The sequence below is a fragment of the Acromyrmex echinatior genome, chromosome 5 (assembly GCF_024713525.1).
Source record: "Acromyrmex echinatior isolate Ae372 chromosome 5, ASM2471352v2, whole genome shotgun sequence".
Taxonomy (NCBI): Eukaryota; Metazoa; Arthropoda; class Insecta; order Hymenoptera; family Formicidae; genus Acromyrmex; species Acromyrmex echinatior.
The window spans coordinates 11,267,996-11,285,394 of record NC_141856.1 but is presented as its reverse complement, the minus strand read 5'-3'; the positions used below and the strand labels follow the sequence as shown (position 1 = coordinate 11,285,394).

Here is a 17,399-nt window from a genome sequence, read left to right as displayed (position 1 = left end):
AATGGGGTCTGACGTTGACGAATCTCCAGGTTACAAAGTCGTCAACCGCGACTGGCCTCTCGCATCGCGGGGAAAGTTCGCATCGGTCGGGTTCGCGACTGGTGGTCTATCGGAATAATCCGCCACTAATTTTCAGTGAACGAGATAGCTTAAAAGTTAAAGCACTCGTTATCTCATCTCGCGTAACCCTTCCGGCGCTCCCTTTTCGATCGATAATGTGAGATACAGTTTAAAGAAATTTCGTGATCACTGTATTATGAGACTTAGACAATTTTATGTAACTGTTATAAATATTTAATAAGTAAAATAATCGAAAATAATAGATTCTTTAGGATGAATAAAACAATTCTAAAATTTAAGAATTCCTGACTTGCGACTTCTTCCTCAATTGTTTAATGACAATTTTTTTATGCTTACACCTAGCATAAATTATTTTCCTGCATATCACAAATACAACTTTAATGGACCTGCGACTCTAGAGACGCTGACTCTCAGAATACGATCAACAATGTAAATAAATTATATTACAATTATATTACAGACAATGGTTCTCTCTCTTTTTCCAATTAAATCTCAATATTCGAACAGAGAATTGGACAATGTCGAAGTTTGTTGATCTACGATTAGCTCTGTGACATTCTCCTCGTATAGCAACGGATGTTTTGCTACTACTGCTACAACGGCTTTCACGATAACCCGCGGTTTACGGGGATTCGAGAACATGTCGCTTGGCCGTGTCCATGGAAGACAAATTCCAGTCCAGCTTCCGAAAGGAGGGATCCTTATCGGCGACCTCATCTGGAGGAGCCTCATCCAGACTCGCCACGGATGCGATTCAGAGGTCTTCTCGAATCTTCTCTCTGGACCGGGTACCTTTATCTCTTCCCACCGTTTACCCGAAAGGGATTACTTTCCCATTAGGATCTTGTCTTTTAGGAACAAATAGTCGAAATTCGAGGCGACTGCTACCGGTAAAAACAGCGATTTTTCTCCGGTAAAAGTTCTTATCAGTAATTCGACAGAACCGCAACGGCTGTTAATCTGGATCTCAACGTTTCTTGGCATTGAACTCTTTTTCTACCCGCGCGATTATTTTTATCGCTACCTTAAATTAGTGCTTATTCTTTGAGATATATTCTTTGAAACCAAAGTAGTGATAGAGAGAACGTTAGCAAGAATTACCATGCGTGTATGAAGCAACTTCTATCGTGTATAAGCTGATTCCTACTTCTCTTCTGTATTGTTGTCTTTACTTTGTTAAAAAATATATATGTGCTCATCTGACCTCATACAGCATGTATAATTCTTAATTTCCCTATTATTGCGTAGTTATTCGATTTATAATATTTCTGCATTCTTATATCATCTGTAGATCAAACTAGTAACCGAAAAATGTAATGATCGTTTAAATTTAAATTTAATTACATTTTACAATTATATTTTTATCTCAGATTTTTATTTTTGTGAATTTTATAATTACTCTTATCTGTTATTTGACATCAAGAATCCTTGTATTGATTTTTTTTAATATATAATTTGATAATAAAATGTGTATATAAAATGATTGCTTTTTTCATTTTTTTCTTCAATCGGTTCCTGGATTTTGCAACAAAACAGCAATAGCTGGGACTTCGTAATAAATCACTCGAGTACTCCGAAATTGTATTACATGAACTATGTGTTCGCGTATGTAATTAAAGCCTAGCTATTGTTTCCCAACGAATAAATTAATCGAGGAATAAAAATTTCTTGATTCCTGAGAATCTTCGTCTTAATAGCGAAAGTGCGTTATATCTCGCTGCGGTGAGAAAGTAGAAATGCGAGCCTAATTAAAACTCGCGATGCACTCAAAAGGGCGTAATCGTAAAGTTTCTTCGAGCAGATGCACTCTGGTTACATCTAAAGGGAGTAGCAAAAACGTAACTGCTAATTGGCGCTTCTCGGAAGACTACCGCGCTCCTGATGGATTTTCTCTCCGAGTTATTTCGCTTTCCCTCTTTCCTGGGCAAACGATCTAAATGAATCTCTCTACCGCAGTGCAAATAATGGATTTCGTAACCCTTTCAATATCCATGCGGCATACATCGCGCGGATTGTCTTTGAATAATTCATGTGCTTGAATTATATACTGTAATGTAAGAAAGATAATCGACAAGTAAATATAGAACTAAATTCTTAAATTAAATTCAAATATTAACTGCTCTAACAAATCAATAAATAAATAATTCTAACAAACGTGGTAAATCAAAACGTACAAAAAGAGAAGCATAAAACCACAGCACTAGATGTTATTTGTGAAATTTAATACATCATTACATATTAATAAAAAATCTTTAGATGTTTCGGCAACAATCTGGCCACCTTCAGTAAAATACCAAATATCAGTAAAACGCAGAATTTACATACATCTGACATTAAATTAAAAAATATAAATAAGTATAAAGTGTTATTTCATCTTGTGAAGGTACATCATACAACATAGTTGCAGCGCCAATTATCATATTGCAAGTTATGTAGAACAAGAATTTCAAGTTATGTAGAACAAGTTTTTCTGTTTTACAGACAAAATGATGAATCTTAAGCACTTTCCTCACGCAGATGGAAATTCGTCGTGACATTGTATATATATATATTATTATTTGACAAAAAGATTGAAGAGCGTAGAGAAATAGCATAATTAAATCTTTTAGTTTGGGTAATGATGAAATTTATTCTTCGAGTACGACTTTTCGATTTAGATTTTCGACCGTTTAACACATTCTTGCTTTGCTCATCTATCCGTCCGTCGCGTTTATTAGTTTAAGAGTATGTGAAAGAGTGAATTATGGAGAGCCTGTAAAACTGTAGTTACTCATCCTGATAATTACTTAATAAATTCATCTATTCATATCTCTGGAACTATATTAAGTAAAATCAAAACTTTTCCACACAATTCTTTACGAGGTACCTTGCGCAACCTTTGAGGTCACAAAATATATAAAAAAAACCTCTTTGATGACAAAGACAGAGGAGAAGATCAATACAAATATACGGAGGACACTGGGCTAGATAATTAAAGAAGAAATAGAATATGCAATTAGTGCATAAGTGGAAGGACTTGCGGATGAAATATCTGTAGAATCGTTTAAACTAGACGACGAATCCATTGAACCTCTTTTTAGAACTCCTTTCAGAATATTGTATATTTTTACGTTTAAAATAAATCTTAATGTTACAATGCACAATGCTGACCATAGTGTTTAGCACGAAATCGATGTCTTTTTTTCAGATTATTTTATTTTAGATATTAATGATTTTTTATTTAAGAGTAAAATATTACCTTGTTAACAATATATATGATGGTCCATGAATTAGTTTTATTTTATAATAAATCGAAGAATGATATTTTGGATCCGGAAATCTTTTTTATGTTTTTTGTACATGCTAAATATTATTTTTTTAAACCATACATATATATTCAATTGACTTTATATATGACAAAATGACAAGATTTTTTTTAATTATAATGACACATTTTGATAATTTATTCGAAATTGGCAAGAAAGAGTTATCGTACTTTGAAATTTTATCAGTGAATTGCCGGAAGACTACTTTTCATTGTCAATTACCCTGATCCTGATCATTACAACAATCGCGATGTTACTCTCGAGCCACATTTTGCATTAAAACACGGACTATGCTTCCTCCAGTGGTAAATGTTTCAACTTATAAAGCAAAGTGACTTCCCTCGGAAGTCGGTCTCCTTCATTCGCGCAGGAGCACTGTCTTTATATTGTATTTTACAGAGACGTACGCAGAGATATTCATATTTACGTCGAGGTTGAATCCCTTTCCAGGAATGACGAATAATGAGAAAGCTCTTCTGTGATCGAGACATCAATATAAATTTACGAACAAGAATGCTTCAATGTTACGTTTTTTTCCTTTTATACGGGATTGAGGCTTAGACATTGAAGCAAATAAGCATCAGAACAATCGAAGCATTTGAGATGTGGTCTACCGGCATATCTTTAAAATATCGTGGATTAATTGTATAACTAATATAGAAATACTTCGACGAATAAAAAATGTGAACTAATAAACACCATAAAAAAGAGAAAGTTGCAATACTTGGGACGCGTCATGAGAAGGAAAAATACGAATTACTGAGAAACATTATGCAGGGCAAAATCAAAGGAAAGAGGAACATAGGAAAAAGGAAAATTTTATGGCTACGTAATCTTCGTGAATGGTTTAGTTGCAATTCAATTGAACTCTTTAGACGCGCAACGAATAAAATTATGTTGGCCATTAAGATTTCCAATCTCCGATAGAAGTGGCACGCAAAAAAGAAAACAATAATCAAGGCGATCACAAATATCCAAATTTAACGAATATATATACTATAAAATTAAATCAGAGCCTTACAAATTCTCCTCAGTGTAAACAAATCGACAGAATTATAGAGAATTTCTGATTACAATAATCCTAAAGTTATCTTAAACAACGCAAATCTATGAATTGATAATATTTTAAAAATATAATTGATATGGACTTATAAAGAAAGAAAAAACAGAGTTGAATTCTCAACAGATTTAAAATATCAAACTGTGATCTTCAAATTGAAGATTGTCATCTCTCTCTCTTCGCGGAAATCAATCTAACAATCATACTGATAAAATTGTACTAAATATAAGTAAACTAATTAGAAAAAAAAACATCAAAAACTCTTAGCTCAATTAAATAAAAATTAAGAAATTAAATTACAATAAAGTAGCATACATTCACTGTACATGAAGAGAGATAACACCTTCAATATTAATGTAACGAATAATCTTATTCGTTACAGAACAAATTAAAAAGGTGTTGCTCAAATATAATCTTTTCACTTACGCGCGTTTAATTCTCACCAATCGATTTTCATTTAATATTGAAAATCAAATAAATTAAATAAGTTGCCAATGAAAAAAAAAAAACATTTAGAATATCAATCATTAACACGCACGGTATTGAAAGGCCGCCAAGATTTTGAAATACCTAAATTACCTTTCACTCCATGTAGTTCCACCGAATCACCAACTTCCGTCGCCGACTTTCATCGACGCACGCAAACTTCACATTATTCACGTTTGGGAAAGTCGGACGTTACACTTTCAAAAGACGCGATTTGATGAGCTTGCACGAGCATTGAACCACTAATCGCCGGAAGACTTCGGGATGACAGATTTTGAATTTACTCGCGGACCGCCGCGGCGCGGCAAAGAGCGAGATGCGCCGCCGGGATACGCGACACGACGGTACGTGGCACGCGCCCGCGACTGGACGCAAGGCATTCTGACGGTGGGTCCGCGCACGAAATCTCGAGCTCGGCCGCAGTCGGTGTCGTTCGCGAGTGTTCGACTGCGGAGCACGTGGTTCTCGCGCGACCACGCTGCCGCTACGCCACGCTCTCTCTCTTTCTCTCTCCCGCGTTCGTAACCATCCGCACCTGTCGCCACCCCCGCGCGAGCTCAGCCCATGTAAACGTCAATTGTGGTAAACATCGAAATAACTAAAAAGATCGTAAAGTCAAGAGAAAGGAGAGTAGCGGGAGACGCTACTCGCTGTACCGACGATTTTGAGATATTCTTCCTTCCACATGCAGGAGAAAAATAAGTAATTCTGTGTAGAGATATATTCAAATAGAAACCATCGATCATTTGTGAGAAGATACAAGATATGAGATATGAGATACTATCTCGAATATGGATTATCCCAAATTTTATCATATATTCTTTCTTTTATATATATTTCGATATTGAGATATTGAGAAAGGGGAGCGTAAAATGTTAAGATGCTAACGTTGAATTGACGATCTAATTTAATTTGATAGGGATTATTGATAGGAATTATATTATATTTTAGTTTATATATATTATTCCAGTAACTTTGACCGTAATAGGCGCTTCATGTACTTAATTGATTAATTCATATAAACGGTTCTATTTCTAATATAATTAATTATATATTGTTAATAAAATTTGTTGTATATCTTATATCTTCTAAGATTATGATTTCATCGAGAGAAATGCATTTGGCGTATTGACATTGATGTATGAAATTAATATTATTATCTATTTTTATCTTCTTAATCGACATATGTCCACTACTAGCGATCAATAGAGTATATCAGAAGACATATTTGCTTTATAAAACTTCAGCCTGATAATGAAGCGATGGATCCTGTTACATATGTGTATTGCACTTGACAAAAGTACTCCGGACGGTCCAGTCGTAAACCATCAGGCTCGCAGCACGACAGATACGGTACGCTTTTTCAGAATAGCTAGGCGCATACATCAATGTCAAATGGAAACGGACGTGTCGCGGAGTAACGACGTAATCCTGAGACGGATCGTCGCGCATCCGTTATTTCGAAATAACGGAGAAGGGTTCTCGAAGAATGATAAATCGCATAGAAATACGGGCTCGGATCGATTTCATCGCGTGGTAGAATCAGGTAGAATCCGACACGAGATAGCGTCGCTAACAAAGATGATCGCGGATAACATTAGTTCATAAAACAAAACGTTATTTTCATTCCCGCTAATTTTAGTTTTTGGAATTATGCAATCAATTAGAAAACGGTATTTTCTAATAAAAATTATTTTTTCATTAAACTCGCACGCTTTGGTAGCAAATGAAGCGAATTGAGCCGTTCCTCGATTATTTAAGGCAGACGAATACTGAATAACGGCTATTGAACAAAGGCTAAAAGGTAGTTTGGATATCAGTACAGGCATTCACAGAGCCTCCCCTAGAAACTCGTCGCATTAGTATTCGCCGCGGATACACGTTCGCCTGATGAGCTCACCCTGTAGTATCATCCTTTGTTTCAGCAACGATGAAGACTGATATATCTTTTTGAAATTTTGGTTTCAATAAGAAAAGCGATAAAAAAGTTGCATAGTTTTACCGTTTGCGCGTTAATGTTCAATAATTAAAGTAAATGTACCAGATAGTGGACATGACACTATTGTTGGACAAAATAACAAACAAGTTTAAATATTAAGATTTTTATACGATTCTAAATAAATTCATTATTTATACAAATTTAATCCTTCTACTGATTTCGAAGACAGTGGAACAAAAGTTGAATTCAGTGCAAGTTTTTTGCACCAGTTTTATCAATGGAACATTAAACACTGAAATTTTCACATTGGAACAACACAATTGCACTCAGCGTGCACCAGTGTTGCATCAGTTTTCCCAATGAAAAACGCTAATAGTCATGAGATATGAATTTTTTTCAAAATTCGCAGTTCCAATTTTCAAATGCCTATAACTTTGCGAAAATAATCCAAAACATTTTTTTTTAATTATTTGTTTTTTTTCTCTATTTTTAAAAAAACAAAAAATTAAAAAATTTTCATAAATTCTGTTTAATTTTTTTTAATTTGAAGTAAGAAATCATCAATTTTTGAAAGTATGACATTTAATTTTTTTCAAAAAATTGTCTTAAAAACTTTGATTAATTTAATAATTTTTAAGACTATTTTTAAAGACTTATAAACTAAAACTTGTAGATCGTGATAAAATCATGATTTCATATTATTTTATTGCGTAAAAAATGCAAAATTGAAAAAAAAAAGAAATTTTTTTTTAAATTTGAAAAAATAGAAGGAAAAGTTTTTCCACGATCAAACTAGTTTCAACTTAAAATTTTGTTACAACATACGTTATATGTTAAACAAGGATAAGATAATGTACGGGGACACCCCGGCAATGTTTCGAAACAACCTAACACGGAACCGCTAAATCGCAGAATATTTTTTTTGAATGCGTAAATTATGATATAATAAATACACAGATTAAAAAATCATATTATTTTTTATTTAATATTGACATTATATCAGTTATTTTTTCAAGTCGTTTACTTGATATCTCTCTTCACAGTTTTCATCTTTCTTTCCATATTTATGGGAGAAAAGTAAATGTGTAAATTACGGAAGATACGAAGATCCGCAGCAACTTTATTTTTCCAGGGAGCATTAGAGACTATCGCGTCATTTCGAGGAGAGAAGGAAGACACGTCTCGCTGCTGCGGGAGCTATTATTGCGATCAGAGAGATAGTAGGCCAACTTTTGAGATGACAGTTTTATTCTTCGTGCATGGACTGTACAAAAGCGAGCTGGCTGGTGATCCTCTCAGAGTGTCAAGAGGTGCTGTGGGGGAGGGGGAAGGGAAAGAAATCCTCAAACACGTTTTCGCTACTTTCCGAGTACGATATCGTGAGAATTCATGAAAAGTGAAAAGTGGGCCCCGTGGATCGCGGAGGTTCCGAGGATAAAAGTTGAGAAACTGAGGGAAATCCGATGCAACTCAGGACGAAAAATCAGTATGTGCGCTCATTCAGCTAAATCGCCGAGAGAAAAAGAAGAGAGTGTGTTGAGGACAGAAAATATGAAAATTTTCGTAGAAGACTCATGTTCGTGATTATTTTGCCGATCGAGGCACACAGGTAGATTAAATTTTGAGAATAATTATGTTTTATTTTTGCAAATAGTTATAATATGTTCTATTATTATTAATATAATTTACTGAATCTTGTTTTTTCCCTAACAATTTTTTTATTTTGTTTCTAGGTAAGAGAATATTGTTTACGTATAAAGTTTCACTCAATTGAATTACTAATAAACGAGATTCTTGAAAATCGAATGACTAACCGAGAGGGTAGCAAAAAGAGCTTATAAAATCAGCAAGGAAATCATTTTTCATCAGTGAGTAACCCCTCGCGTTCAACACAAATTTGCGAAGGTTATATATTCGGTCAAAATAGATGCCCAATAATAAATAGAGCTTCAACCGCAAGTAGCATAAAGGATTTCACAGACTTAAAAGAGGATATCTTTGAAATCAAAATCAAAGGCAATGAATAATCAAATGATTAAGATTACGTTCAATAATATCAAAATTAATGCATTGATAGATACAGGAGCGCAGATAAACGTAATAATTAAGGAAACTTATGATAAATTAGTAGATGCTTAATAGAGAATGGCAAGAGATCTTAATTCAATTAAGATATTATTTCATTTTGGGAAGAACATTTCAAAAAGATATCATTCAAAAAAGATATGATTGTAAATAATAAAGTTAATTTAGAATTTTCATATAAAGGTAGAAATTTGTACATAGCATAATTTGTATAGTGGAGAAAATGTCCTATGATTTTATTTTAAGCATAGATTTCTTAATGAAATATAAAATGATTGTGCAGTGAAAGGATGGAATAGATGAAATTCGGAGAAGCAGATTCTCTGATAACAATGATAAATATAACAACAATTGAGCAAGCTTTAGAATACTTAAATCAAATATTACAAGAAAACAATATGTTTGAAGACGAAATCGGATGCGTAACGCATTACCAACAAAATTATAATGAGTAAAAATACACCACATAAGAAGAAAACTTATCCTATACCGGAGAAACACATAAGTACGGAAATGTATACAAGAATTAAAAGAGCAAGGCATTGTTAAAAAAGCGGCAACATATTAATTCCCAGCATATTAATTCACTAGTTGTGATAATCAAGAAGAACAGGGATATACATTTATGTTTAGATATTCGTGAGATTGACAAGAAAATGAATAATGCCACGCTTAAACCGCCCTTACAAGGGTTAGCTTAGAAGACTACCGTGGAGCCTACCGTGAAGCGCGGAGAATCCTGGACTTACCAAGCGTACCAGGAATACTTTGAGAGTTCTCGAGGTCGGAGTCTCGGGCAGCCGAGAACGCATTGCCTTCACCACCTTCATCACTACCGGCTTCGCCGGCTATACCTACTCACCTAAACGCGTTAGAGATAATATCTCTTCCTTCTCCTTCACCTTCCCCTCAAACTCCCCTCCTGCACGATTTCCGTATCCGCGTTTTCGGACGCAAAACGAATTTTCCCCGACACCCTTCCGCTAATACCTGATTCATCTGTCATCTCCATCCCACTTTTCTCCAGAGGAACTTTGTCCTAGAAGAAATTCCTGCACCACTACCCGAGATCCTACTTCCACATACAAGAGAGTGACTCATTTGAGGCAAAAATTATTTTTGATATTATATTATAAGACATGTACAAAGAGTTATTAATGTCGATAGAGAAAGTGTAAAATGCCGTCATTCATTATGTATATATTGAATTTAGTACAAATAAATTTAGAATAAATACCTCATGTGTGTCAAAATGATATGTTATCGATTAGACAATGCGATGAGAATCAAAATTGATCATCTCTCTAAGGAAGCTAAGAGATAAAGTAAAGTATAACATATAAAGATAGGAAGGTTGAAATGGAAAACTAAAAAGGAAGAGGAACATAAGAAGGAGAAAGAGATTAGATGATCTGTGAGTAGGTTTCAGGTAAAGATTCGGTATCATTTTGTCTATTAAGACTCTGTTTCTGTCTTTTAATATGAATTATTTCAGACACCAATCTCTTATTATAAGAAGATTCGCAGTCTAAAATTTTCACATCGTTCCATTTAAAATTGTCATCAATCAAATTCAGTTATCGCTCCAGCATAGCTTTAATTCTTGCTGCATTCAACTATTTCATTTTATCAAAACATTGATGAGACGAGTGAAAATGTCAAGAATTGCGCGAGTTGCATTGCGAAGCGAGCGCAGTAATATCGAATTCGCATCAATCGAGAAATTTTTTTAATACATTTATGAAAAATCAATTGAATCTCTTTATAATGTTTTATTAGGAGATATGGTAGGTGTCTCGTCATTAATACTGGAGAATGCACTCTCGAACTCACGATTGCCGGCGGAAATTTGATTAAAAGATCAAAAATATTCGGAAGAGCGCAACAAGCGTAACCACGCTGAACGGAAAGAATGGAAGCTCAAAATTCCGATTCGAATAATACGCACAAATTTAGGTCATTACTATACACTCAATTTCACATATAAGTTTTTATACAGTTATTTACAAAACGGTTTTATATTGCAGGTTTTCTCAAATACAGGGCCTATTGCGCAAATTATAATATAATTTTACTAACAGGCTCAATGCAAATTTTAATTTATTAAACAAACGTTTTTTTTTTTTTAATTAGTATTCAACAGTTCTCTCTGCGTTAATTCTGTGTGTTGATTCTTTTACTCTCGGCGAACTAGCGAAAAGTAAATGAAAGACGTCTGGATGGTCGCAACGTTCCTTTTATCCAAATTACTCAAAAAGTCAATTGTTACTTTCCACCAATGACTATTTTACACTTCATTTGATTTTAAATTTAAGACGCTAGGTCACCGAGAGTGATTGATAGTCGAGGATATCTCGAGCAGAGTGATAAGCGGAATATGTTAATTATTTCACGCAATTGATACAGTGTAATGACTTAGGCTGCGTTCGGTTTGAACGCTCACGCGCTTTAAGCGCTTGTAATTATCATTCTGTCTTTATCATTCATTAAATATAATTAAATATAAAATAAGGATAGAAGTGCTGAAAGTGTTTAAACCGAACGCAGCCATAATGAATTACGCTATCGATTATGCACGGTGATAATTTGTGGGACCAGCGGTTGAAATCGTTATTATTATTTATTTATATTACAAGTTTTTTAAATATTATTTTTTTATTTTATTATTATTTTATTATTATTTCGTTATTATTATTTATTTATATCACAAGTTTTATTATATATTATTTTTTTATATTATTTTTTTATTTTATCATATATTTAAAAAAAAAGCTTGCAATATCTATCTTCTTCAATTACTACAATCGAAGATGTCCATGCAGAGGCCTCGGTGGAAAACGGTAAAGTGCGGCAAGAAATCCTTCCATGCTGTCAATCAGAGACCGCCTCCAAATACAACCTTAGCACACAAGCAAACGAATATGAACGCCTTGTGTAAGTTCTCATCTTTTTCTCATATGGATGAGAACTGATTTAATGTCTATACCAATTTGGACAAATGGACGTACAAGAGTCGCGGTCTTGCGAAAGATTGCTTATCAATGTTATAGAACAATTATTGTACGTCATCGGGTATATGTCGAGTACCGATGTAGCAGCTTTGATGATGGTCTTCGAAGAATCAGATTGGAATCGAAGCATCCCAAGCATTAATTATACTCCGTGAAGCGTGCGAATATGGCAGGATTTCCCAGCAGGTGAGTGAATTGCAAAAGCAATGGTGTGATCATCGAGTGGCGCTCGTCATGAGAAAGCAATAAGTATTTAAGATGTCTTCTAACTCGTAATACTGCGTTGTCGTCAGTTTTAAGAGCTGAAACCTAACAGTGTGCAGTTTCAAAAGCTTAAACGCTGTAGCAGTTGCTTCTAACGATTGCGACTTCATCGGAATAGTATGGAGTACATAATTTGCACTACGTGAAGCCAATGAAACAGTGTGTTATCGATTTCATCAGGATGAAGCATGAGGTTGATCATTCATTGATCCTATCGACGATTTTTCCAAGATGGATACGGCGGACCGACATTGTGGCAGATGTAATCGTTGCACCAAAGCTTTAAAAATGAGAAGTCTTCAAAAAATCGAGACATCTGATTCTTGATCAATCAGAACTCATGTAGTATATGGATCTCTAGGATGATCGGTGACAGTAACTCTTGCGGTTGTAAGTAGAATCGCCTTGCAATTATTGTGATGCATGGAGGAAAGTGTGCTTGTTTCGGTGTAGCTTTGTAAAACATCGATTGATGAGAATTGACATTTCGCGACGGAATGAATGCCAAGACGTTTAGCACAACCTGTTGATCTTGAGTTCGATGACAGATTTAACTTCCTCGCACTATATGATGTGGTGCGTATTGCATAAAACATCGTCACAATTCGGGTCTATAAATGCGTTTGAAATTATTATTATCTCTTGTTAAGTTTTATGAACAAAATAATTTTTTAGCAGGCTAAGCTTGATTGAATTGCTTGACATCGGAGATTGCAGAATCATTTCCAATAAGGAATCATTTCTAATAGACACACAGATATTTTGAAACATCACTTCAAATGCATCCAAGAATTGGGAACTCGATGGAAAGTAGCGCAGTCTTGGTGGATTGCTCAGAGACTGATCTGTCGCTGGTTTGGAAAATGACAGTGTCATGCGGTCTTAAGACAAATAACGTATTTGTTAGCATACTTCTTACTGTTACACGTAATATACATTCAGCAAAATCATAAATTCTGTCCTTCCGTACTCACTTCTCGCCGAAGTTCTTGTAGAGTGATCGTGTTGATTCTCGAACTTTGCCCAAAGCTAATCGAGATACGAATTTCAGCGCTGAGAATGTTTTTGTGTCCATTTTATTAGATTGTCCATTAGCTAGGAAATGCGATCATGAATATTGTATTGATCTATCAGCAAAACAACCTCGTCTCATGATTTGATGTTTTCAGCTAATCACAAAATCACTAATACTGGATAATGCACTCTCGAACTCACGATTGCCGGCGAAAATTTGATTTAAAGGGCAAAAATATTCGGAAGAGCGCAACAAGCGTAATCACGAAAAGAATAAGATTTTAAAAATTCCAACTCGAGTAATACGCACAAATTTAGGTCATTACTATACACTCAATTTCAGTTTTATATAGTTATTTACAAAACGGTTATGTATTGCAGATCTTATTAAGTACAGAGCTTATTACATAAATTATAATATAATTTTACTAACAGGCTCGAACGCAAACTTTAATTTATTAAACAAACGTTTTTTTTTAATTATTAGTATTCAAAACAGTTCTTTCTGCAATTCTCTGTGTTAATTCTTTTACTCTCGGCAAACTAGTGAAAAATAAAAGACGTCTGAATAGCTGCAATTTATCCAAATCCTTTTATCCAAATTACTCAAAAGGTCAATTGTTGCATTCCACCAATGACTATTTTACACTTCATTTAATTTTAAATTTAAGTTAGGTCGCCGAGAGTGATTGCTAGTCGAGGATATCTCGAGCAGAACGATAAGCGGATCATACGCGATACGCTAATTATTTCATATGATTGATACAGTGTAATGACTTAGGTTGCGTTCGGTTTAAAGCGCTCACGCGCTTTAAATATTTCTAATCATCATTCTGTCTTTATCGTTTAATAAATATAAAATAAGAATAGAAGTGCTGAAAGCGTTCAAATCGAACGCAGCCATAATGAATAACGCCATCGATTACGCACGGTGATAATTTGCCTGTGAGACGAGCAGCGGTTGAAATCATTACTATTATTTATGACGTGTAAAAGTAATATATATCAGAACCTAATCTCTCATAATTTACCGTCAAGAAGCTGTGCAGAAGATTATTGCGCAGGATTTTAAGGGTTCAAACTTCTGCGCAGATACTCGACGCTTGCATATAGTGGCATCTTTAGGCTGCGTTCAATTTGGACACTCATGCGCTTTAAGCGCTTCTAATCATCATTTTGTCTTTATCATTCATTAAATGTAAAATAAGGATAGAAGTGCTGAAAGCGTACAAACTGAACGCAACCATAATGAGTTACGCTATTGATTATGCACGGTGATAACTTGCTTGTGGGACAAGCGGCGATTGAAATCGTTACTATTATTTGTTTATAACATGAGTTTTTATTAATCATAAAATTATAAAATAAAAGATTGAACTAATTAAAAAGTTGGAATTATTTATTGTACCTCAACTTTGAAAATTTCTTGAACGTTATAATATCCATATTATATTCAAATAGAACGTTGAAAAAAAGACTCAATTAATTAATGATGCTTCGCAAAATAAAAAAAAATTTCGCGATTATGCGAGTTGGACACGATATTGCGACTCGCAACGCGGAATACTCGATCTTACATAGATAATATAATAATACAATTATTTTTGAAACAGGAAACTTTGAAGTGAATATCACTTTTATCAATTTTCATTAAGAAAATCGTAACGTTATAAATGAAAAGGCAGATCTGTTAATGACTACTTACATATATTATACGTAAAAAAATAAGTAATAGAAGGAACGATAGGAATAATGTTATCTGGAATCCAATAATCTACTCCCTAGAAACTGTAAGTTACAAGATGATTGAATTTAACTAATGAATCTATTAAACAACAAGATATATAGTATATCTTATTATTAATAACTGTTTAAATATAATAATTTAAGATACAAACTCAAACTATTTTTAGTTTACATTGTCATCTTTGCATTGGCTCAAAAAATTGATTTAAGTAAAATCTCAATCTAAATAGATTTGCATGCAATCTCGTAGCAAATCCATTAAAGTTCAATTGGATGATACGTGAGTCAATAAAATCAGCGAAAAAGCCGATCAGTCCGTGACACAACTGGGCAGGGATTGTGAATCGAAAGGGGGGCTAGCGGGTTGAAAAACAAGGATCACAAGATGAGACGAGACGAGACGCGACGCGGATCGTCGGGCTTTGCATAAATTTCCGCGTGGTCCGCCCGCGCAAATCTAGAGTTTATCTGACGGAGAGTTCCTCCCCGATGAGCGATTCCCATGTAAACGACATTCGGTATACTGCCCTTTGGCGACCGGTCGTAAAAGCGAGGGTAGCACCTGCAGCAAGCCCTTCCTCTCCCACTTCTCTCGTTCGGTCGTTCCTTCCCTTTCTCAGAGATTTCATCAGCGATGTCGCGTTTTCCTTTTCCCTCCCTTAGAATCCACTTCGACAATCTCCTTCAAATGCACGCGCAACGATTTTGTAGGGCGGGTTCGAACCGGTATGAGAACGACCGCAAATTCTATTTACCCTGATGGAGAGAGCGTATGCTTCTGTCGAGAGGGTCGCCCACAGCAACTGCGACCCGCGTTGCCCCTGCGAGCACAGCAACTGTGCGTACAATCGCATGCAACGAGTTGCCGCTTATATGGGAATACGACACTATCATTCGTTGATAGTATTCTACAGTATCTTTATATAGACCCATGCGAATGCTCAACTGTCATCCTTTTCTCGAAGCTAATTAAATCTAATTTCAATAAATGTATATATTAGGCGTTGGAATTAATTCGTAGCGTTTTTTAATGAAAGAATGTTATTTATTTCACATGAGCATTAAAAAATACATTAATGAAAGTACTTCCCATCACTTGTAAAACGCTACGAATTAATTCCAACACCTAATATATATATATATATGCACACAAATTTGAGTGATTACAAAACTTTTTTGTATAGATACAATAAATACTGACTTTATTTAGGTCATCAAATGTACTTTTTTTCCATTGGTAAATTTAAAACTATATCAATTTCATTATATGTTAATTTCATACTCTATAGCGTTAAATTAACACTATATACTTGTCAAATTTAACTATTGTTTTAGTATAAAATTAGTTTCGATTTGCGGCGTAAAAGATGCGCTATCATAAATATCTAATTAAATTCAAGTAGCTCGTTTTTACAAAGAAACGATTCAATGACATTGATAGCAAGCTGCTTTGCTTTCAAAATTTATAGTCAACAAATTTTATTGTTTTCTAAATAACTTTATTATATGAAGGATCCGCGAGGATGTCAAATAACCTGAACTTTCTATTTGTATTTTAATTTTATAAAAAAAAAATTGCAATTCGTAAAATCAGTTTGAAAATTTGGATTTTCATTGTAATTTTGCACTGTAATTCGCTCCAGCATTCCCTTAATCATTAAAAGAAAATTTTTCTAAAAATGAAGCTAACAAAATTTCAGTTTTTCAGCAAAATTTCTACAAAATAATAAGATACAAAATATGTACAAGTACTTGTATAAAATAATACATGTATTACATTGTAACACATAAAGATAAATACGAAAGTACTTTGCAGTACGTGTTTAGATCAATCATTTTTCGACGATAAAAGCTCGCTAAAGCAAACTTGTATAAAGTTCACGGATATCGCGTTAAATTGTAATGCAAATTTTATATAAATATATTGGTACCGTCATGAGACTCCCCCTTAAAAAAATCCCATCAACGAGCGACATTGCGCACACACGCGTTCTAATAGATCTCGCAGCATTCCCGACTTCCCGCTGTAAATCCCAGTACGTGAGTGTTTCCCCACGATTCCCCGATTCTGCGTAAGACATCTAGAAAATAACGTATAGCGGGCTCTTGATGGTAAACAGCGCAATGATAAAAATGCGCGTCTTTTCCACAGAGAGATAAAAATTGAGTTACAGCTCATAACACAGCCGATGCACCTTCCATCTCTATCTTCCTTCTACGAACGTATTAATCGCCACTTATGCCATCGTAATTGCGGTCGTCATTAACGAGCCAGGTAATTAACGACGACAAAGACTTTATATTCGCCAGAGTAATGATCTTTTAAGATCTGACAAAAGACACGGATTAGAGAGGATTCTCATCCGTTGTGGAACGCGATTTTACGTCATTTAGTGAGATGAATTATA

At 34.5% G+C, this 17,399-nt stretch overlaps 1 protein-coding gene across 1 annotated transcript in view; it reads right to left on the bottom strand.

Annotated features, from left to right (window-relative positions):
* The window catches only part of LOC105153601 (uncharacterized), a 170,208-nt gene that overhangs the window by 74,139 nt on the left and 78,670 nt on the right, over positions 1-17,399 (bottom strand). The window lies entirely within an intron of this gene.